At 39.0% G+C, this 23,220-nt stretch overlaps 1 non-coding gene across 1 annotated transcript; it reads left to right on the forward strand.

The window, feature by feature from the left end:
- The first annotated feature begins 6,428 nt into the window (after positions 1-6,428).
- LOC141635202 (small nucleolar RNA R71) lies at positions 6,429-6,535 on the forward strand. Its single transcript, XR_012539904.1, has one exon. It is a non-coding gene; the product is annotated as a small nucleolar RNA R71 (small nucleolar RNA).
- The last annotated feature ends 16,685 nt before the right edge of the window (positions 6,536-23,220 follow it).

A 23,220-nucleotide genomic window follows, 5' to 3' on the forward strand; every position in this document is an offset into this window, starting at 1 on the left:
AGAACTACCACTTGGGTCACCTCTTTGGAAAGGATTTCCATACTCATAAATATTTCTTCCACTACCAAGCCTTCCTCCTTAGCTACCCTCCATATCCCCCATAACCTCCATTTATAGCCCCCACTCCATAATCCAAACCATAAGGATCGGGCGCATAAGTACCTGCATCATAACCAGAAGGAGACAGAAACCCCCAAGGGATAATTGTAGAATGATGGGTGAGGGCCCTCGGGTTGGATTACTCCTTGCCTAGCAAAGTGATGATAAATGGGGTGCAAGGTCAGTCTTTGGTCATCACGTATGGCGGCCACATTAAGGCTAAGGTCACACATCATGTCCATCACATCAATATTAGAGGTGGAATGGCGAGCATAAGAGGATTGACCTCTTTTACGGAGCTCAATAGTGGGTGCATTGAGTGTCTCTCCTCTTAAAGGCAAGTGATAGGTAACCTCTTCAAAGGGGGTACCCGACCAACGGGGTATGGTGTGGGCTATTGCTTTTAGTTCGGAAACCTCATCCGGTAGACTAATTGAGTCATTTCTACCAGTTTTCCAAATCATATTAGGATAAGAGTTTCTAAGACAATTCAAAGATAGAAAATATTCATAATCTAGTCCGTCACCCGCCTTCCCCAAAGAAAGAAAAGGTTGCAAATGTGTGGTCTCTTGGTTAAAGCGGCATACCTTATTAGCAATCCTTGTTACCAAGCCACCCAAGACAATCTTACTAGTGGAAGGGTTACATTGTTTAGTCAAATGAGTTGCAAAGTAGTAAGGGAGATTAATCCCTCATTTCGCATCACCATCAACATTTAAAATTGCACCCAAAATTTCTACCTCCATCAACCTCACCGAGTGAGGCTCATTTCTTCCCAAAAATGTCCAACCCATGAATCATTGCCATATAAGAATGGGATTTGGGGGGGGGGGGAGGTAATGTATCTATTGGCGGGGGACATGATTCTAATCAACAAAAGGGTAATGAGAAATGGAATTGCATTTATTCTTGGGGTTATAATGGGTAGGTCACTCAATGTGCAATTTCTCATGTTTTAATTTAAAAATGTCCGCAAATGCACCAATAGTCATCCTATAGTCTTCATTAAACAACCAGAAACTTACACCATAAATAAAATCCTTCTTTTTAGACTGGTTAAATTCAAATGAACTCAAGAACTCAAGGTTGAGTTCGGGGAAGGTGTTATAATTCCTAGTGTATGCAAATTTCATGTCAAGACCCTTAGACAAAGATTTAACATGCTTATCAAGACAAATACTCTTTAAAGAGGCAGGATTAATTAATTTGGTTGCCTTCATACCTTTGGCTCGCTAGGATCTCCATTTTTGCCATTGAGTTTCCGATGAAAGATGACATCCAGAAATGTAGGATCATGCCATTCCGGTACATCCCGCATTTCGGCATCCTCTGCAGCATGGGATGCCTCCGCTTAACCCCTTATCCTCTTTGTAGGACCTTGCTTACAAAACTTTTTAGAAGCCATGAAATTTCTGAAATTTAAGACAAAAATTTCAACTTAAGACAAGCAAAAATTCATCCAAACAAGCATAATAGAACAAATTAGTGAACTAATTCATCCTACAAACAATAATATAACATAATAAAACAAATTTCTAGAGTATATAAGTGGCAAATCTAAAACCCCAAATTGAATTAGGGTTTGAGAAATTGGGATTAAATTGATTATAATGGATGAAATCAAAGAGAAATGAGATAGAAACTTACTTGTTGATAATTAATGATGAACAAACCTTAAATCTTGATGATGGAAATGGTGTTTAGTGTGATTTTAGGTGACCAGTGAACAAAAATAGAGGGAAGAAGGAAGGAGTATACCGTCGGGTGTGATAAAGATGAAGAACAAATGAGAGCATCTAGTGTTTTAATTAAAAGCCACGAAAATAAAAAACCACGTCCCCGATCGGGGACACCCTACCCCGATCGGGATTGACTGCGGTACGGTAGGCTCATAAGGTGTCATCTAGCTTCATGCGTCTATATTTTCTTGACTTGGCAACAACTTTCTCAAGTATGGACTTGAGCTCACGGTTTGATACTTCTACTTGGCCACTTGTTTGTGGATGATGAGCCAAGCCTCTTCTATGGGAAACCCCATATTTTGCAAGCAACGCATCAAGTTGTTTCTCATCAAAGTGAGTACCACGATCACTAATGACCGCTCTAGGCACACCAAATCTTGGAAAGATGATCTTTTTCAACAAATTAATCATGGCCCAGGCATCATTGGTAGGAGTAGCAATTGCCTCTACCCATTTAGAGACATAATCAACGGCGACCAATATGTAATGTTTACCTCTTCATGAATGAAATGGCCCTTGGGAATCAATACCTCACACATTATATACCTCCACTTCTAAGATACCATTCAAAGGCATCTCGTATCTTCTTGAAATTGAGTCCATTCTTTGGCAAGCATCGCACCCCATCACAAAATTCCTGGCATAATTGAACATGGTAGGCCAATAAAAACCGGATTATAACACCTTTGAAAAGGTCTTGGTTAGTCCATGATGACCACCATAAGGAGAATAATGACATCCTTCTAGCACACCTTTCACATCCCAATGTGGGACACATCTCCGGAATAGCCCATCGAAGCAATGTTTGAACAAGTAAGGATCGTCCCAAAGGAAGAACTTGGCATCATGTAAGAACTTCTTCCTTTGTTGATATGAAAGGTCGGGTGGCAACTCCTTTCCAACTAGATAGTTGGCTATGTCGGCATATCAAGGTGTATTGGCTTCCAACATCATCAAAGCATCATCGGCGAAAGAATCATCAATAGGTAGATTAATACCTCCACCATCATACTTTAATCGGGATAGGTGATCGGCAACAACATTTTCATCCCCCTTCTTGTCTCGAATCTCAAGAACAAATTCTAGTAAAAGCAAGATCCATCTCATCAACCTTGGCTTGGCCTCTTGCTTGGCTAGGAGATGCTTCAAAGAGGCATGATCGGTATGAACAATGACTTTGGACCCTATCAAATAAGAGCCGAATTTGTCTAAGGCATAGAAAATGGCAAGTAGCTCTTTCTCCGTGGTGGCATAATTGATTTGAGCCGCATCAAAGGTTTTACTAGCATAGTAGATAGCATGGAGAACCTTGTCCTTCCTTTGTCCTAGCACAGCACCTACCGCAAAATCACTTGCATCAGACACGAGCTCGAATGGCAAGTTCTAATCCGGTGATTGGATGATAGGTGCGGAGTTTAAAGCCTTCTCGATCCTATAAAAGACTCAAGACAATCATTAGTAAACATAAGTGGAGCATCTTTTAAAAGAAGCTCCGTAAGGGGTTTTGCAATTTTAGAAAAGTCTTTAATAAAACGACAGTAGAATCCCGCATGGCCTAAGAAACTCCTAACACTTTTGACATTTACTGGTGGGGATAGTTGTTCAATAACTTGGAGCTTAGCACGGTCAACTTCAATAACTCTTTCAGAAACGATGTGACCAAGTACCACTCCTTCATTCACCATGAAGTGGCACTTTTCCCATTTCAATACCAAATCAACCTCTTCACATTGCTTCAAAACTTTAGTCAAGTTAGCCAAGCGTGCATCAAATGAAGAACCATAAACGCTAAAATCAATCGTAAACACCACCATAATAGATTGAATGAAATCAAAAAATATGCTTATCATGCAACGTTGGAAGGTAGCGGGGACATTACAAAAGCGAAAGGGCATTCTACGGTAAGCAAACGTACCATAAGGACATGTAAATGCGGTCTTCTCGTGGTCACCCGAGTGAATGGGTATTTGAAAGAACCCGGAATAACCATCTAAGTAGCAAAAGTACTTGTGACATGCCAACCTTTCCAACATTTGGTCAATAAAGGGTAATGGGTAATGGTCTTTCTTGGTGGCCAAATTCAACGTCCTATAGTCAACACACATGTGCCATCCCGTCACAATTCTAGTGGGAGTGAGTTAATTTTTATCATTTTTTACTACGGTGGTTCCTCCTTTCTTAGGAACCACTTTGACCGGACTGACCCATTTAGAGTCGGAAATTTCATAAATGATTCCCACATAAAAAAATTTAATGACCTCCTTTTTAACTACTTCATGCATGTTCGGATGTAGTCGTCTTTGACCATGGATACATGGTTTATGATCTTCTTCAAGATAGATTATATGCATGCAAAATTCCGGGCTTATGCCCTTTAAGTCATCATGTTTGTATCCAATGGCTTTCTTGTGAGTTTTCAAAGCTTGAAGCAATGAAGTTAATTGACTCTTACTCAAATGAGCACTAACTATGACCGGACACATTTCCTTACCATCTAGAAAAGCATATTTCAAATTGGAGGGGAGGGGCTTAAGTTCGAGTTTTTGTACCTTAAGGTCTTGAGGAGTAGAAACCAAACCTACAAATTGTGAGCTTTCCTCCAATGATAGCTCTTCTCCATCCAAATCAACCTCTAAATCATCAACTTACTCGCATCCTATCTCAACATCACCTGCAAATGATTCCAATAACAAGAGTTCGTCCAAGGGATCTTTAGCCAATGATCGAGGTATAGAGTCTTCTATCACAACATCAAGAATATCCAAAACGTCAATAGAATAACAAGACTCTTCAAGCATTGGACTCTTTATGGAACTATTCAAGTTATATGTGACCTTATCGTCCCCAACTTCCAAAGTCAACTTACCATTCTTGACATCAATTACCGCATCCTCTGTATGTAAAAAGGGTCTACCCAAAATGATTGCGATTTGGGCATCTTCGGCCATGTCAAGAATTATAAAATCAACCGGAATGAAAAACTTAACAACCTTTACGGGAACATCCTCCAAAACTCCCAAAGGGCATTTTATAGAACTATCCAACATTTGCAAAGTGACACTAGTACATTTTAAGACTCCTATGTTTAGCTTATCACAAATAGAATATGGCATTACACTCACACTAGCACCTAAATCACACAAAACTTTATCAATAGCATAGGTGCCAATGGTGCTTGGAATAGAAAAGCTACTGGGATCTTTTAACTTAGGAGGGGACTTATTTTGCAAAAGCACACTACACTCGGCGGTGAATGCTATAGTTTAAACATCATCAAAAGTCCTCTTCTTAGTTAAAATGTCTTTCATGAACTTATTTTATGATGGAATTTGAGTAATTAACTCGGTAAAAGGAACGGTTACCTGTGAATTCTTCACAAGTTCCATGAACTTACCTAATTGAGTTTCCTTTTGATGCTTAGCCAATCTATGAGGGAAAGGCACTTTGACTTTTTCCGACATTTTAACTTCAACATCTTTCTTTGGAGGACCATCCTCCACATATTTCACTTTTTTAACAACGATGGGTTCATCCACTTTTTCTTGGGATTAGCTTCACCTTTCATTGCATTAGGAGAAACCTCCATTTCAACAAGTACCTCCTCACTTTATTTAGGCATAGGGGGCTCATCATATTTGGTACCACTTCTCAAGGTAATAGCAATGACGCTATCATGTGGTTGCTCACCTTGGGGTAGTAGTTGACCCGTCTTCCTTTGAGAGCCAGAAGAGGCTAGTTGAGCCATTTGATTCTCTAGCATTTTGATGGCGACATTGTGAGCTTGATCACTCTTTTGCATTTGAGCCAAGAATTCGGATTGGGTCTTAGCCATTTGCATGACCAAGGCTTCATGTTTGCTCCCCCCCTTGGTTGTTTTGTTGGGAATTTGAAGATTGACCTTGGGTTGTTTGGGAATTTTGTTGAATGTTTTGTTGTGGTGGCCTTGGATTTTGATTCTGGATTTGATTTTGATTTTGATTTTGATAGCCCGGTGGATAATTGAACCTTTGTTGTGCGACAAAGTTGTTTTATTGCTGAGGCACAAAATTGTTTTGTGGCTGTTGAGGCACAAAGTTATGTTGGGGTTGGGGATTTAGCACATTATTGCTATTATAAGACAAATTCGGGTGGAAGTTTATATTAAGATTGTAAGAATTTGAAAAAGTACCCGGTGGAAATGAACTTTGTTTAAACCTTTGAAAAGAATTTAACTTCTCAATGGTGGCTTGACATAAGGCGGTGCAATGTCCCGCACCTCCGCAGCCTTCACAAACAACAATTTCGCTAGTAGTGGACATGACATTGACTTGTTGAAGAGATGAAGCCGCATTTTGAGTCTCCAATTTTTGTTGAAGTAAGGCAATTTGAGCCTTCAAGATGGATGTATCTGAAGACTTCTCCTTAGTCTTTTGTGGTGTACTTCGGGAATTGACATATTGAGAATGATGAATTGCAATGAATTCAATTGTGGCATGAGCAATATCGGTGTCAATTTGATCAAACCGCCCATTGTTGGCGAAATCTAGCGCACATTGGGACTCGGCATAACATCCAATGTAGAATATTATAGCGAGAAACCAAGGATCCAACCCATGATGTGGGCATTATCTTTGAAACTCCTTGTATCTCTCCCAAGCTTCATAAAGGCTCTCTAGCCCTTGTTGACGGAACCCCGTGATTTGAGTCCTCAAAGTTTGAGTTTTCTCTGATGGAAAAAACTTTTGGTAAAAATCAAGAGCTAAAGTCTCCCAATTGGTGATCTCCATTGCGATTCTATCAAGGCTATTGATCCATAGCTTAGCCTTATCCTTCAATGAGAAACAGAAAAGTATCTCCCTTATTTGAGATTGTGTGACTCCAGTTTGCCTAATCATTGAGCAATAGTCACAAAAGTTTTGCACATGCAAGTTGGGATCCTCCAAAGGACTTCCCCCAAATTGCCTCCTCTCCATAAGCCTATTGAAAGTCGATTTGATCTCGAACACCGTGGCTCCAATTTGGGTAGTAGTGGTACCCCTTAGAAGCATAGTCGCGGTGGTCTTGCAATGATAGGAAAGTTTCACCATCTTCTTGATTGGAGATGGTGGTGGCGGTGGAGATGATGAAATAAAACCTTCTTCCTCATCACGAATGGTATAGTTGGTACGAATGCAACCAAAACCACCAGGCTAGAAGATTCGGCAAGCTCCTTGAAATAATTGAGTCTGCTACGGAAAGTTATCTCGGGCTCCGGATTGAAGGAAATATATTCTCCGGTACGAGAGGACCTGGGCATAAGACAACAACTACAAGAAACTAGTAAGTAACAGTCTAAAAGAACAAGTGTTTCTCAAGACAAAAGAAAACAAGATAGAAATCAACAATTCAAAATGCAAAAAAACCGTGCTCCCCGGCAACGGCTCCAAAATTTGATAGGCTATCGCACACCTAACAAAGATACATTAAACTCGGCTAACAAATAAATGTAGCAAAGTAGGGGTCGAACACGAGGAGACGAGAATTGCGTAGTGAATTCCTATGAGTAGAATTATATCTAGGTCAGTTACGATTGTTTGGTTGGTTTGATTGATAAACTTGAAAGTAAAATAATGTAAATTAATAATGATAAAGGAGTCTTGGGGACTCGGGTCACACATGCAAATATGAAGATGTTTATGTTAAACTAGGAATAGATAATATCGTTAATTGTTTTGGTCTTATGACAACCACCACTCGTGTAACACTACGGTATTATGGGTCTCTGGGTAGTCTATCGAGTGGGGCTTACTCTGTCGAGTAAGCATGTTTTGATTTACGAAACAGTGTTATGCATGTAGGGTACTCGATCGAGTAATTGGCACTCGATCGAGTATGTTAGTTACTCGATCGAGTAAGTCGGTTAACGGGTTATATCTCGACGGGTTTTGTTAATAATGCGAATTAGTATTTATATTACGCCGTCATCTTTCATAAACACTTTTTATAAACCTAATACACTCAAAAGAGATTGCAAACTACGTTGTTCTTCCTATTCGCATTATTGGCAAATCCCGGAGCTAGAGAGGTCGGATTTCATCGTTCTTTGTATCATTGTGATCCTTGCGTCAAGGGTAAGTCCTACGTACTATTTTTATAGCATTTGGTCAAGGTTTTTTAAACCCTAATTTTGGGATTGGGAGTTTTCTATGTTTATGTTGATGTGGTAGTGATTGTATGATTATGTGTACAGGAGGACGGTTCGTAGAGGAAAGGTTTTGAGACAGCTGCTAGATCGTCTGCTGTTTTAGTTGCATTCCAAGTTGGGTTTCCCTACTCAGTATTATTTATATAATTGTGTGGTGATTGTTATTGTTATTGAGTAATTATCGTACTGGAATTGGTTGTTGGTAATTGTTGATGTTGTGATGGTTGTTTTTTATTGTCGTTGACTGTTGTTGTATCTGTCTGTGTTCTTCGGGGTGTGTCCCTGGATGAGTGGAGTCACTTACGGGAGTGGCTTCACGCCCTTGATTAGCCTCCTGTGGAACCCGCCACAAGAGGGATGTGCACATTAATGAACATCGGTTTATCGCTCGATGGAGATGAGCGGGGCTTAGGTGGGAACGGCTGTGGTCCCCCACTGGTGGCAAGGAGTATCTGTTGCGATGGGTACTCTGGTAGGGCTACACACTTTAGTGTGTTTTAAGTTATAAGGTGATTGGAGATGGAGACTGGGATTATGTGTGAGCTGTTTGTATGATTGTTTCAGTGTGACTTTGATTCTGTAATTAGTACTGACCCCGTTTAATGTTTTAAAAACTGTGGTGATCCTTTCGGGGGTGGTGAGCAGTTATTAAGTAGGTATGATATGACGCGTATGGGATAGCTGGGATGAGTCATCACGTGGTAGTTAGAAGTCTTCCGCTGTGTCAAACGATGTTTTACAGTTTTGAAAGTTTTATCAGTAGACCATCTGAGAACCTTGTATTTCAGTTTAACAGTTTTGGTTTTGATCATGTAATCACTTTAAACTATATTGTTATTTAAATTATGTTTCTTCATTGTCATTTGATTATCATTGCCTTGGGTAACTGAGATGGTGACGTTCTTATACCTTAAGTGGTCCTGGTAAGGCACTTGGAGTATAGGGGTGTCACAAAGTGGTATCAGAGCGACGATCCTGAAACCTGTAACCAATGAATCTAATGAACATAGGGAGTCAATTAAAATGAACCCGAGGTAGAAGTTTTAGGAGCTAATGCAAAGGCTTGGGAGACGTCCTAAAGTCGCGAACTCGCCCTACAATTTTGAACCGGTCACCATGGGATATGAGTCGAGATCGCTATGTGTTTATCTTGTGAATTGTGCATCTTTGGAGCAAAGTGTGGTATGAATGGTGGATGTATGTATGTGGAGAATGCGGAATGTGTAGAGAAAGACGATAATGAAGTGATTTTAGACATTATTGATTGAAAGCATGATAAGTTGTTTTACGATATGGCATTATAGAAATATGGAAAGGAAGTTTGTTTGGTTTGAGTTATACATAGAGTTATGTATATATGTATATATGTATATATATATATATATATATATATATATATATATATATATATATACATATATATATATATATATATATGTTGTTGGTAGTGTTGTACGAGTTTATATAGCTGAAAGTTTGAGTAAGAGCATGAATAATTGGTGGAAAAAGATGAATAATTCTTGCATGATAATATGATTTATGATTAAGCATGATATGTAATGGAAGTTATTTCATAATGTTGTTATGCTAGTAACATGTGAATAGGGGACTTGATGTCATATATTTGTGATTTTGTTTACGTAAAGTTATATAATAAAAACATGCGGGTAATATGTGATTGGTAAGTTGGATGATATATGTGGATTGAGTTATTTGTTGCTTGGCTTTTGAAGATAGTAACATGTGGTTAGAGATAGAGGCTTTATGAGTATTGAGTTGTTTTTGTTTACCTTGTTGTTGTTTAAGTTGTTTGGAAGTAATAGTCAAATAGTTATGTCGTCTGATTTCAACAAAGTTGTCTTTAAACTGTTATAACTTGAGATTCATAAAGGATTTTGAGGTGATTCTAATTGAAGGTGATAGCTTGTTCTTTTACGTTTCTAACGATAGGTCACACGCCCAAAACGACCAAGAAACGAGTGAGTTATGACCGTTTTACGAAAATTAGACAGTTTTGAGAAATGCGTGGGGTACTCGATCGAGTGGCCCCCACTCGATCGAGTGCACCTCTTGTTAGTCGATCGAGTAGCCCTTACTCGATCGATTATCCCTGGTAATTTGTTTTACGTGCTACTGACGTTCACCCACTCGATCAAGTAAGTCGTTCACTCGATCGAGTGGCATGTACTCGATCTAGTGACCCCTGTTTTGGGTCATATGCTTATCTTTTGACTTTGTTGCATATTATGTTTGATTCAAATGTGTTATTTTACTTCGTTATGCATTGTTTTACGTATGTAATGGTCTTGATGCGTAAGTTACCCAATCTTATGATGTAAAGGGTTGCACTTGTGGCGAGTGTGAGTTCAGAGGGGAGGACATGAGTGATATACGGTTGTGATAGGCAGTGGAAAAGAAAAGAAGGATTGGTAAGGCTTATTAAGGCATGGAGAAGGTTTTGTGAGAAGAGATGAGTGATATGATTTTGTGTTGAGTAATGTAAAAGTAAGTAAATATGGACAACGGATGATGGGAGTCTAAGTAACACGAGAATGAAAAGATTGAAAGGAAGGATGTGGATGGTGGCAACTTGAGATGTGTAAGGAATTATGGAGGGAGATGGTCAGGAAATCGTGTGGGTTAAGAATATATGTAGTTAAAGGTCGTTTTAGAGGAATTTAGAAGAGTGGTATATAGTGAACATAGTGGAGACATGTCGCGACGTGGATTTGCAGATAGTGAGTGAGTTTTGGAATTTGTGTTATCAAGAGGTGAAACTAATGTGTAATTTCCTTGGGCAATTAACGGTATAAAATGAATTTTGATTTCTAGAGATGTAAAAAGGGAGATGCAATTGTTTGAACAAGTAAACGTTGATTCTATTGATCGATTAGTTGCAAGGGTGAGGTGATAGCATAATAAGAGAATATCTATGGTAAGAAAGAGTGAGATGATATCGATATGAAATAGTGAGATGTGAGTTTTGGAGCAATGATAAGGTAATAGAAGCACTAAAGAGTTAGGTAGAAGTGATAAGGAGTTGAATGGTTAATTGCATTTGTCGAGTGTAAAAAGAAAAGAATGAGGGGAGTAAAACTAGGAAAATGTTCACCGGAGTTATGTGATATAAAAGTAAGGAATCGTCGAGATGTATAATACTATCATGAGGATTTGAGTTAACAGTTATATAGGAGTTCCATGACGAAATCATGAGTTTCGAGGAATTAAGTAAAGTAAAAGTTGGGTAATTGCACGATATGAGATCTTGGTGGTGAATCGGGTGACGATACAATTAAGGATGGAATTTGAAATAGTGTTAAGGTGATTTTTGTTGATGTATTTGATGTTTGTTATTTGGGATGATAACCAAAGATAGGAAAGAAACCGTGATGTTTAGAGATGAGTGTAAGAGGTTTGATGTATGAACCGTTGTAGTGTGGAGGTGTTGTCACTAGTGGTTAAGGGCGATGATAAATAGGAAAGATGGCCAATCTAAAGAGGTTGATTTTGTAGAGACCGGATTGATATGTATGGTAGTGAGGAAGTATAAGACGTAGTCTTAGGAGGTGGTTCCTGTTAGTGAGTGTTAGCTTTATGGTTATATATGGCAGAAGGTGCTGGTTATGTGAATGGAGGAATGTGGTATGAGGGGCATACGAGTTAAGGTCAAGCAAGAGGTAACCTTTATCAGCTGGTAACTTACTTGATCAGGATTGACTAGTTGGATGTGATTACGGGTCTATGATGTGTATAAATGTTTGTGTGAGGTTCTAACCTCACAAGAAGTAGTATGGTGTGATAATTATAAAGTTGTTATCTGAATTTTCTATATATTGAGTACGGTAACCTAATTGAATAAATAAATAAAAAAAGAGTAATAATTTGATTGATCTGGCATGGATAGTTATAATTGTATGTGTATTTATAATACATGTGTATTCCGTGAAATGGTAAGGATGATGTTCATGAGATTCTTGTTTGTTTATTCCGCATAATATGTTGTGTTGTGATTTAGTAAAGCAGTTTTGAGTAAGTTTTCTTGTCCGTAAATTTATACTGAATCAATGTTTGTGAGAATTGTATGTGGTTGTGATGTCTATCGATGTGGTTGTTGTGCTTCGGGTGGTGATTCGGGCACGGTACTTCGTGTTGTGATGCGGGTATTTTCGTGCTACGGTGCAGTTGTTGGTGGCGGTGTTGCGATGCCGTCACCGGTTGTGGTGGAGTGGGCGTGATGATTATGATACGAGTTTTCGAAAGTACATACCAGTTATACATAGATTGTTGTTTATTTATTGTTGTTCCTTGTGAGTTTCGGTTAGATATATATACTGTTGTTTTGTTTGTTGATGTTTCTTGCTAGTTTCAGCTTGGGAGTGAGAGTAGAATATGGTACGAAAGAGAGTTGTATATGTTTTCGTTGTTATCATAGTATAGTGATATTCTGTTGATGGGACACAGTTGAAAGAAGTTGTTATAGTACAGTTGATCTTGTTGTAGATGAGGCATTGGTGCACATAGTCATGACAAGTGATTCGTAGAACATGTGTGGTAATGATCTGAAAGCTGCAGGTGGTTCATAATCTTTCGTTGAGACAGTGAGTGTAGGGTGTTGGGAATTAGTGTCATGTTAAGTTATGTATGAGTTTTGCGGTAATGAAAGAGAAAAACTTGAGGATCTAGTGTGAGTGCATGTAATAATTGTGGATCGTGAGTTATGAGTATGGAGATAGGTGCAGGTATAGAGGATTATGTCGTTTTGGCAGTAATAGGGAACAATTGAAGTTTTGGTTAAGCTAAAGATTTTGAGGTATAGGTTAGGTGGTGTAACGAGTGAATTGAAGTATGTGAATTGTTTAAGTAAGAGAGCCTTAGATATATGCATGGCGAGTGTTTATATTATAGGTGGTTATCTTTGACATGCGGTGGTGATGGTGATAATGAGAAGAAATAGCTAGGATTTAGTATTAGTGAGTTACGAGGACGTAACATTTATCTTAAAAGAAGTAGGATGCGATAAAAGAAATTTTGATGGTTGAGCATATGGTAGTATAATTGGAAGTAGAGTGTTGGTGTAGCATAAAGGATGGATATTTGTTTTGATTAATTTTATTAATGGTCATGACCGTGCTTGTAGTAGTTCGATGTTTAGGAATGGGAGAATATTTCAATAGTGTTGACAGTTGGATGATGATGTTATGAGTGTGAGTAAACTTCGAGGACAAAGTTCCTTTTAAGGGTGGTAGAATGTAACATTCCGTTTGATGTTTATGGGTGTCTTGGTTTTGGATTTGCTGGTGGATAATATGTTAGTGAAACGGAGCTAGCGGCGTTTATGGATGGTAGTTGCTAGTGTATGGAGTTAGTGTCAAGAGAGGCTATAATGTGGTCGATACGATATCGTGAGTCATGTTGTGGAGGTAGACGTAGTTGGTGGAGTTGTTGTTGAGAGTTCATGTTTTATAGGTTGGGTTTTCGTTTGAGTTCTTAGCTATGTTGTTGTGTCTTGGTCGAGTTTGTGTGATTTTTTTGAGTATGAGTTGAACTTCGGAGACGAAGTTCTTTTTAAGGAGGGAAGACTGTAATACTACGGTTTTATGAGTCCCTGGGTACTCTATCGAGTGGGGCTTACTCTGTCGAGTAAGCATGTTTTGATTTACGAAACAGTGTTCTGCCTGTAGGGTACTCGATCGAGTAGCCTTGGTACTCTATCGAGTAAGTGGCACTCGATCGAGTATGTTAGTTACTCGATCGAGTAAGTCGGTTAACGGGTAATATCTCGACGGGTTTTGTTAATAATGCGAATTAGTATTTATATTACGCCGTCATCTTTCATAAACGCTTTTTATAAACCTAATACACTCAAAAGAGATTGCAAACGACGTTGTTCTTCCTATTCGCATTATTGGCAAATCCCGGAGCTAGAGAGGTCGGATTTCATCGTTCTTTGTATCATTGTGATCCTTGCGTCAAGGGTAAGTCCTACGTACCATTTTTATAGCATTTGGTTAAGGTTGTTTAAACCCTAATTTTGGGATTGGGGGTTTTCTATGTTTTGTTGATGTGGTAGTAATTGTATGATTATGTGTATAGGAGGAGGGTTCATAGAGGAAAGGTTTTAAGACAACTGCTAGATTGTCTGCTGTTTGTGTTGCATTCCAAGTAGGGTTTCCCAACTCTGTATTAGTTACATGATTGTGTGGTGATTGTTATTGTTATTGAGTAATTATCGTAATAGATTTGGTTGTTGGTAATTGTTGGTGTTGTGACGGTTGTTGTTTATTGTCGTTGACTGTTGTTGTATCTGTCTGTGTTCTTCGGGGTGCGTCCCTAGCTGAGTTGAGTCACTTGCGGGAGTGGCTTCACGCCCTTGATTCGCCTCCAGTGGAATCCGCCACAAGAGGGATGTGCACATTAATGAACATGGGTTTATCGCTCGATGGAGATGAGCAGAGCTTAGGTGGGAACGACTGCGGTCCTCCACTAGCGGCGAGGAGTATCTGTTGCAATGGGTACTCTGGCAGGGCTACACAGTTTAGTGTGTAGTCAGTTATGAGGTGATTGGAGATGGAGACTGGGATTGTATGTGAGCTGTTTGTATGATTGTTTCAGTGTGACTTTGATTGTGTAATTAGTACTGACCCCGTTTAATGTTTTAAAAACTGTGGTGATCCATTTGGGGGTGGTGAGCAGTTATTGATAGGGGTGAGCAAAACCGGATATCCGATTCGGATTTCAAAACCGGATCGGATATCCGAATTTAAAATTATCTTTTTTCGTGATCCAGATCCAGTCCGAATAATTCGGATATCCGAAAATCTGGAATCCGAATATTCGGAAATCCAGATTTCGGAAACCGGTTTCGATCCGGATTCAAAAGTATAGAAAAAGTTCCACCAAGTCTGGTATCCCTGTATAAGTGATATTGGGCATAACTTGATGTCATCTGCATAAAATGAAGAAAGAAAGAAAAAGAAAATTAGACGACTTACAAAATAAATTAGCTCAAAACTTATAGACAACATACGATAAAATGTATGCATCACTAAGGTAATTCATTTCTCTTGTTTTTCGATTGTGTTTAATCTGAAATTTATGTACCCTGTTGCCTGTTCTATTAATTACTTAATTGAAATCAGACGGTTTTGATAAATAATCGTCATGATTAGATATTTGAATTTCTATTCAATATCGTCTTCAATATCAGACGGAAACAGTAATCAATCTCAATTGTATTTAATAATTGAAATCAATCCCAGATAAGGAATAGTGGTCAATGAATTAATAATCATCTATATGATTCATTCATACAGGTCGTGCTTGGATTACACAAATATATTATTTTGGAGTGGGTTACAAATTTATAATGAGTCAGGTGTAATACCCATTTCAGCACGTCAAAAATTATCCTTTCAAATGAGTCAAGTTCATGTTAGGTCATCTCATAATTAGACCTGGCAAACAGATCGGGTCGTGTCGGGTTCGTGTTCGTGTTGCATGTAAACGGGTCACAAACCCTCCAACCCAAACCCGACCCAATTAAATATCGTGTCGTGTTCGTGTCGACCCACTTACATAAATGGGTCATCAAGCCTCAACCCTAACCCGTTAATTTCGTGTCGGGTTCGTATCGTGTTTTCATGTCATGTCCATATTTGGAAAGTTTAAGTATATTTATGTGATGGAGGGTCAAGAAAAATTAGGATTAATTGAGTAAACAGGTCATTCGTGTCGGGTTCGTGTTTAGAGAGCTCAACCCAAACCCAACCCAATTAAATAGCGTGTCGTGTTCGTGTCGACCCACTTACATAAATGGGTCATTGAGCCTCAACACAAACCCATTAATTTCGTGTCGGGTTCGTGTCGTGTTTTCGTGTCGTGTCATGGTTTGCCAGCTCTACTCATAATCGAGATGGACACATTAGATTGGGTTTGATTTGGTCATTATTTTTTTATCAAGTTATATGCAGGGGTGAGCAAAACCGGATATACGATCCGGATTTCAAAACCGGATCGGATATCCGAATTTAAAATTATCTTTTTTCGTGATCCAGATCCGGTCCGAATAATTCGGATATCCGAAAATTCGGAAATCCAGATTTCGGAAACCGGTTTCGATCCGGATTCAAAAGTATAGAAAAAGTTCCATCAAGTCTGGTATCCCTGTATAAGTGACATTGGGCATAACTTGATGTCATCTGCATAAAATGAAGAAAGAAAGAAAAAGAAAATTAGACGACTTACAAAATAAATTAGCTCAAAACTTATAGACAACATACGATAAAATGTATGCATATAACTTGATAAAAAAATAATGACCAAATCAAACCCAATCTAATGTGTCCATCTCGATTATGAGTAGAGCTGGCAAACCATGACACGACACGAAAACACGACACGAACCCGACACGAAATTAATGGGTTTGGGTTGAGGCTCAATGACCCATTTAGGTAAGTGGGTCGACACGAACACGACACGCTATTTAATTGGGTTGGGTTTGGGTTGAGCTCTCTAAACACGAACCCGACACGAATGACCTATTTACTCAATTAATCCTAATTTTCTTGACCCTCCATCACATAAATATACTTAAACTTTCCAAATATGGACATGACACGAAAACACGATACGAACCCGACACGAAATTAACGGGTTAGGGTTGAGGCTTGATGACCCATTTATGTAAGTGGGTCGACACGAACACGACACGATATTTAATTGGGTTGGGTTTGATTGGAGGGTTTGTGACCTTTACATGCAACACGAACACGAACCCGACACGACCCGATCTGTTTGCCAGGTCTAATTATGAGATGACCTAACATGAACTTGTGGGAAATAATCTGTATACTTCCCTTTAACATGAAGGATTATAACGATTTAATAAAGATGATCTAAGGTCATAAAATAAAATACATAAACAAAAGTAAAAGGATTTAGAATTAACCTCGTGTCCTAGCAAAATTGGCCTAAGAACAATATCAAAACGATATTCGCCTATTAGTTGCACCCAAGACGATCTGAGATATACCCTTTGATTATGCTAGAAATCAATCTAAAATTTTCTGTAAAATTTTATTGTCTTTGTGTTTTTGTGATCAGAAAGGGAAGGCAAGGTCAGAAAAAGAATTAGGTCAGAAATAATTCTCTACCTTTCTTTTTATATAGACCAAAATCCGAAATCAATTAGGAAAGAAACAACCTCCTAATTTTCGGCCAAAATGACCGAAAATAAGGAGTATATTTTCCTTATTTTGGTCTTTTCAAAAATATATAAAGTGTGTTAAATTGTCATCTAGTGAGGATCGAACCCATGACCTCTTGGCTTGTGTACCCTCACTATTACCACTATGACACATTCAACTTGTTGATATTAAATACAACTGATTATATTTAACTACGAATTAACATTAATTCGTCAAACTAACCTTATATATATTTAATTAAATATATTTTATTATATTTAATTTACGAATTGACAGTTAATTCGTCTCAACTTAATATTATTTAATTTTCATTAAATAATTATCTCATCAACACATTGACTAACTTTTTAGTCATTTTGGGCATCAATGTAATTATATTTCTATAACCACATTTCTCAAATACGTCCTATAGGTGTGAGCTTTAGGGACCAGTTGATCACCGCCATCTGTATGATAATAACGTCAAACTTTCTAGCAAGCCAACCGTTATTAGGTAAACGTTAATCAACTGATTAAATATACGAAGTATACCCTTGTGAACCTGTAAGAGATTTACAAATGTTATCACACTAATTTGTGGAGGACACCAGCTCCAACAAACTCCCACTTGTCCTCACAAGTGTATGTGCGATAACCGATTCTCATATCATTTAAAATTTCTCCCACTCAATGTAAAACAATTTGCAAATCCGAATTCACAAAGTTCGTATTTTACAAGCGATCAGTATCAAGAGTGGTTTTCCCGACTAGAGAGTAACTTAACTAATAAACGAATCAACATTCGAGCATGGCCATGCATTTCAGTTACAACTCCTCGAGTGGCCCTGAGAAACAACTATAGCTGATAAGGGATGGATATTTTCCTCAACTCAAATCTTGCAGATGTAAGCACGAAGATGAAATGACCCGAAAAAAATCTACTTAGCCCCGATTCACGGTAGATCGTGAGAAAGAAACCAAAGTCACCCAAAGACTGCCTTAATCTCAAGAGACAGTTGATAGTCAAAAGAATCGACTCTAGGTACACAATAGATGTCCTATACACGACCTGGCACCGAATGTTATAAAACATTTAGGACTCCATTACGTTGTCACAAAAAGTTGTCCTACGAGGTATCGTCATAATCTCGTATCTGTGATCGATTAGTCAACCGTTTAACTTATGGCTCGTTGAACCCACCATCAATCGACTGCACAATATAATAGCCGGAGTTATCACTCACATTGGCGATTACACGACCAAAACAAATATAATGTAATACGATTCACTTTGTGGCGTTCAATTTTGTCGATCTGATCCGCATGAAAAACAGAATATTATATATATAAAACGATGGAGTTATAAATAATATATGAAAAAGATAATGTATCAAATCCATAATCAAGTACTACAACTTAGGAACATGTTTAATTCCCATGGAATTAACAAGCCCTACATGCTTATCATAATTCAACGGCTTGGTGAGAGGATCTGCGATGTTATCATCCGTCGCAATCTTGTCAATCACTATCTCTTCTTGCTCCACGTAATCACGGATCAGGTGAGCCTTCCGAAGTACATGTCTAGATTTGTTGCTAGACTTTGGCTCCTTAGCCTGGAAGATGGCACCTCTATAGTCACAATAGATGGTGATTGGTTCATTCGAACTAGGAACTACCGAAAGCCCTTGTAAGAATTGACGCATCCATATCGCTTCCTTTGCTGCCTCCGAAGCGGCATAGTACTCAGATTCAGTAGTAGAATCTGCTACAACACTCTGTTTGGAACTATTCCAGCTGACCGCAGCACCATTAAGAGTGAAGACGAACCCGGACTGAGATTTTGAATCATCTCGATCCGTTTGGAAGCTAACATCTGCACAGAATCGGTTGCGCATAGCTTAGTATCGCCTCCATAAGTCAATACCCAATCCTTAGTCCTCCGTAGGTACTTGAGGATATTTTTTACTGCTATCCAGTGTGTTTCACCTGGAGTCTTTTGGTACCGACTCGTCATACTCAATGCATATGCCACGTCTGGACATGTGCATATCATGGCATACATGATCGATCCTATTGCAGAAGCATAAGGAACACGACTCATGCGCTCAATACCTTCAAAGGCGTCATGGGTGATCGAGACTTGCTCAATCGCATCCCGGTCGTCATAGGAAGGTTCCCCTTCTTGGAGTTGGTCATGATGAACCTCTCAAGAACCTTATCTAGATAAGACTCCTGACTAAGTGATAACGTCCGTCGTGATCTATCTCGGTAGATACGGATTCCCAAAATACGCTGTGCCTGTAATACCCGCCCTTTTAGGGATCCCTTTTGACCAGCGTTGACTGTCCTTGGGGGAGGGAGTAACCTTAGGGAAGTATGCCAAACCATCTTGGGGTGCGTTTTAAGAGTGGTACTCGATAGAGTAGAGGTTACTCGATCGAGTAGCTAGGGCACTCGATCGAGTAGGGGGTTACTCGATCGAGTATGTTGGGTACTCGATCGAGTGCCTGGTTTTCAGCGGGGGTTTTATATCGCGTTTTGTTAAATCCACAAATCACTTTCGCCACTTTCCTCCTATCCTCCAGCCGCCTCTTTCCCTTCCCTTCACCTCAAAACCTCCATGGAAGCCTTTGGGAAGATCCTTGTGCCTTAGAAGAGCGTCCCTTGAGTCGGGTAGCGGTCTTTTGCCTTGTCTCTCCCTAATAGGTATGTCATAATCATCATCCGTGCCTTTGTTTCCATAGTTAGGGTTTTGCTTGTTAGTAATAGATGTTTGCATGATGGTAGTAGGCTTTGCTTGTGCGCTGGATGCTGTGGTTGTCGGCATGGATTGGTTGCGGATGCGTAAAGGTAGGTTCGCCTACTCAGTTTCTGTAGATGGTCTAGTGTGTCAGTCGTTATGATAGTATTGTGATTGTTTGGCATGGTAATTGATGGTCTTTGTGTTGGTGGTCGTGATTCTTGGTGATGGTTCTCGAGATGCGTTCTCGGGTGAGTGGGGTCACTTGCGGGAGTGACTTCACGCCCTAGTTTCGCCCTTCGTGGAACCCGCCACGAAAGGGGATGTGCACATTAATGAGCGGGGTTATCGCTCGGTATGATGAGCGGGGCTTAGGTGGAACGGCTGCGGTCCCCATCGGGGTGGTCCAAAGGTGGACGATCGGTGATAGATTTGGTTGGATTGTTATGATTGTGGTTGAGACCGATGTCTTTGTTTGAGTTGTTGTTTGTAGTTGCCGTTGCCTTATCTTATCTCAGTACTGACCTTGTGTGGTTGTTTGTTTGTTATGTGTCTGCCATGATCCCTTATGGTGAGCAGTCGGTCTTAGCAGGTGTTGGTGTTGATGATAGCTGGAGTCCGGGCAGGGATGAGTCTTCACGACATACGATGGTCATAGCGAGTAGTCTTTGAGTTGTACCTTGTATTGAATTTTGGTTTGAATCACTTGTAATATAACTTAATAGTTCTTTTATTGACATTTGATAATTACTTTCCTCGGGTAACCGAGATGGTAACGCCCTTATATGCTAAGGAAGGCCTAGTTAAGGCTCCTCTGAATATCGGGGTGTTACAAAGTGGTATCAGAGCGACGATTTTGGAACCTGTAACAAATGAACATAATGAATGTAGAGAGTCTAATAAAATGAACCTGGTGTATGTGTAATGGGAGCCCCGGCTGATGCTAGATTTTGGGTGAGTAGGCGCCCTCATTTCAAAATTTTGGCCCCATGACACTTAAGCCAGTCACAGGGGATGGGAATGTGGAGTCCGTGTGACTATGTGTGCTATGTATGTTAATTGTGCCGGAGCTACCTCCGGTTAAGTTTTGTTAGAATTAATAGAGGTGTGATAGTAATGTTTGGGCCGAGTATGGTAATTAGTGACGGGATTATTGAAGCTCGTTGGATGGTTAGTGAGTTATAGGATAGCTAGGAGTTATGTGACGAGATTATACGTCATGGAGATGCGTGAAAGTGTGCATTTGAATGTGTAGTATGAGTAGCGAACATGTAAGTGTTTGTCATAAAATTAATGATAATTATAGTATGGATGAGTAATAGTTCGAATCACGGTATATGGTAATGTGTATATGCTTTATTATCTAGTTGAAATTTTTTCCGCTGCGAAATATTTGAATTATGCAAAATAGATTGCTTAGAATAACATGTAAGACATAATTGATTAAGTGATTTGCAAGGTATATAATTATGTGATAAGTAAATATGGGGAATTAATGTTAATTATACGTTTCAATTTGATGAAAACACGAGTTTAGTAATAGCATGTAAAGTAAGTTTAAATGTAATAAAATGACACGGCTAGGTCTATACATAACTCGGTGACAGGCAGACCGAGTTGAGTAATTTGTATAACGTAACGTGATATGTCTCTTAGTTGTTGAAGAGTTGTATTTTGTGTGACGGCGGTTATAAAACGTGATTGAATGCGATAATTAGTGTCGAATTCCGAACTTAGTTGGAATCGACACGCGGTGTTGTTTTTGCAGGAATCTTCAAAGTTACTTTGTATTTTTGATCGAGTACTTAACTATACTTGACCGAGTGCAAGTGCTTACTTGACCGAGTAGACCTCACTCGATCTGATTAGGAAGCTATGATGTCGGGATGTGGGAAAATTTCCAGCGATTACTCGATGATTTAGCTCCTACTCGATCGAGTAGAGGCGGTACTCGATCGAGTACCCCTGCACTCGATCGAGTAGGTTACTTGTACAAAGATTTCTACGGGTTTTCTTAAAACCCCTAATCCTCCTATATCTTCTTCTTATTCCTCCCTATTTCGACACAACCATCTTAACCTCTCTCAAATCCCTTAATCTCTCTCAAATCCTCTCTTTCTCTTGGGTTAGTAGTGATTCTTGGGGGTTGATTTTCTTGTTAATTCGTTTCTTTATCTTGCTAACCAATCAAGGTATGTTATTCTTCTCAATTTATGTGATTTATTACTTTGAATGTGTTAAAATAGTGACATAATCTGAAAATTTCGATTCACATGAGTAAGATGTTGTTTTGATGGTTGAAACATGATCCACATGCCTCCTATTCATGCTTGTTGGTGACTAATTGCTGTAGATTAGATTAGAAACATACATAGTTGAAATTGAAATTTCTAGGGTTTACAAATTTGAAATTGATTTTTGATTGTTTTACATTGATTAGATGATGGAATTAAGTACTATACATTGTTTACATCATGTGGAAGAATGAATTTTGATGATTGTCACCTTAGAAAGTTGCCTTAAAACTCCGTCTTAAAAGTGCCTTATGGGAAATTCGTGACTTAGAATTAGAAAATTGATGTTGTAATTGACAATATAAGCATGAATTGAACTTCAATATGATTATAGAAACAATGATTGATGAATACATGCCACAGTTTTCACAGCTGTAAAAGACCGTCTGAAAATTTTAATTGAGTTGTTTTAACTAATAGTGAAGGGTGATATTGATTTGTCATAAATTATTCATCCTCTTGAACTAGTGACATGTAACTAGCAATGTACTAGAACAACCCTTAGAAGCATGATAGGGTATTCAAATTACGAAACATATGCGGCCACCATGATAATTACTTTCACCACTATGGCTTATGAGTAGTAATAATATGAACTTGTGTGTTGAAATCGTAGAAACTGCTAATGAGCATGTGTACTTATCTTAATACTCAAAGTAACAACGTGGAATACGTGCTTCACATGCTGAGAATTGTTGGTAAATTGGTGTGTACCTAGCGGAGCATCTAAGTTTGGTGGCATGATTTATGTGCTTCATATATGGAACTGGTTGATGAATTAGTAAACTTACCAAGTATATAGAACTCAAAATTACATGAAATATATGCTTGCATGTTTATATAAACTGTTTGAACATATGTCTAAAGCAGATGCCGAGGCTAAACCTTGGAACCCGTCAGAGTAAACGGGGAAGGGTTGATCCACTCGAGAGGGGGGAGGCTAGTGGACCGGTAGTACCCGCAGTCTCTGAGTACCCTTCTGTTGTTTTTATT

The sequence above is a fragment of the Silene latifolia genome, chromosome Y (genome assembly GCF_048544455.1).
Source record: "Silene latifolia isolate original U9 population chromosome Y, ASM4854445v1, whole genome shotgun sequence".
Lineage (NCBI taxonomy): Eukaryota > Viridiplantae > Streptophyta > Magnoliopsida > Caryophyllales > Caryophyllaceae > Silene > Silene latifolia.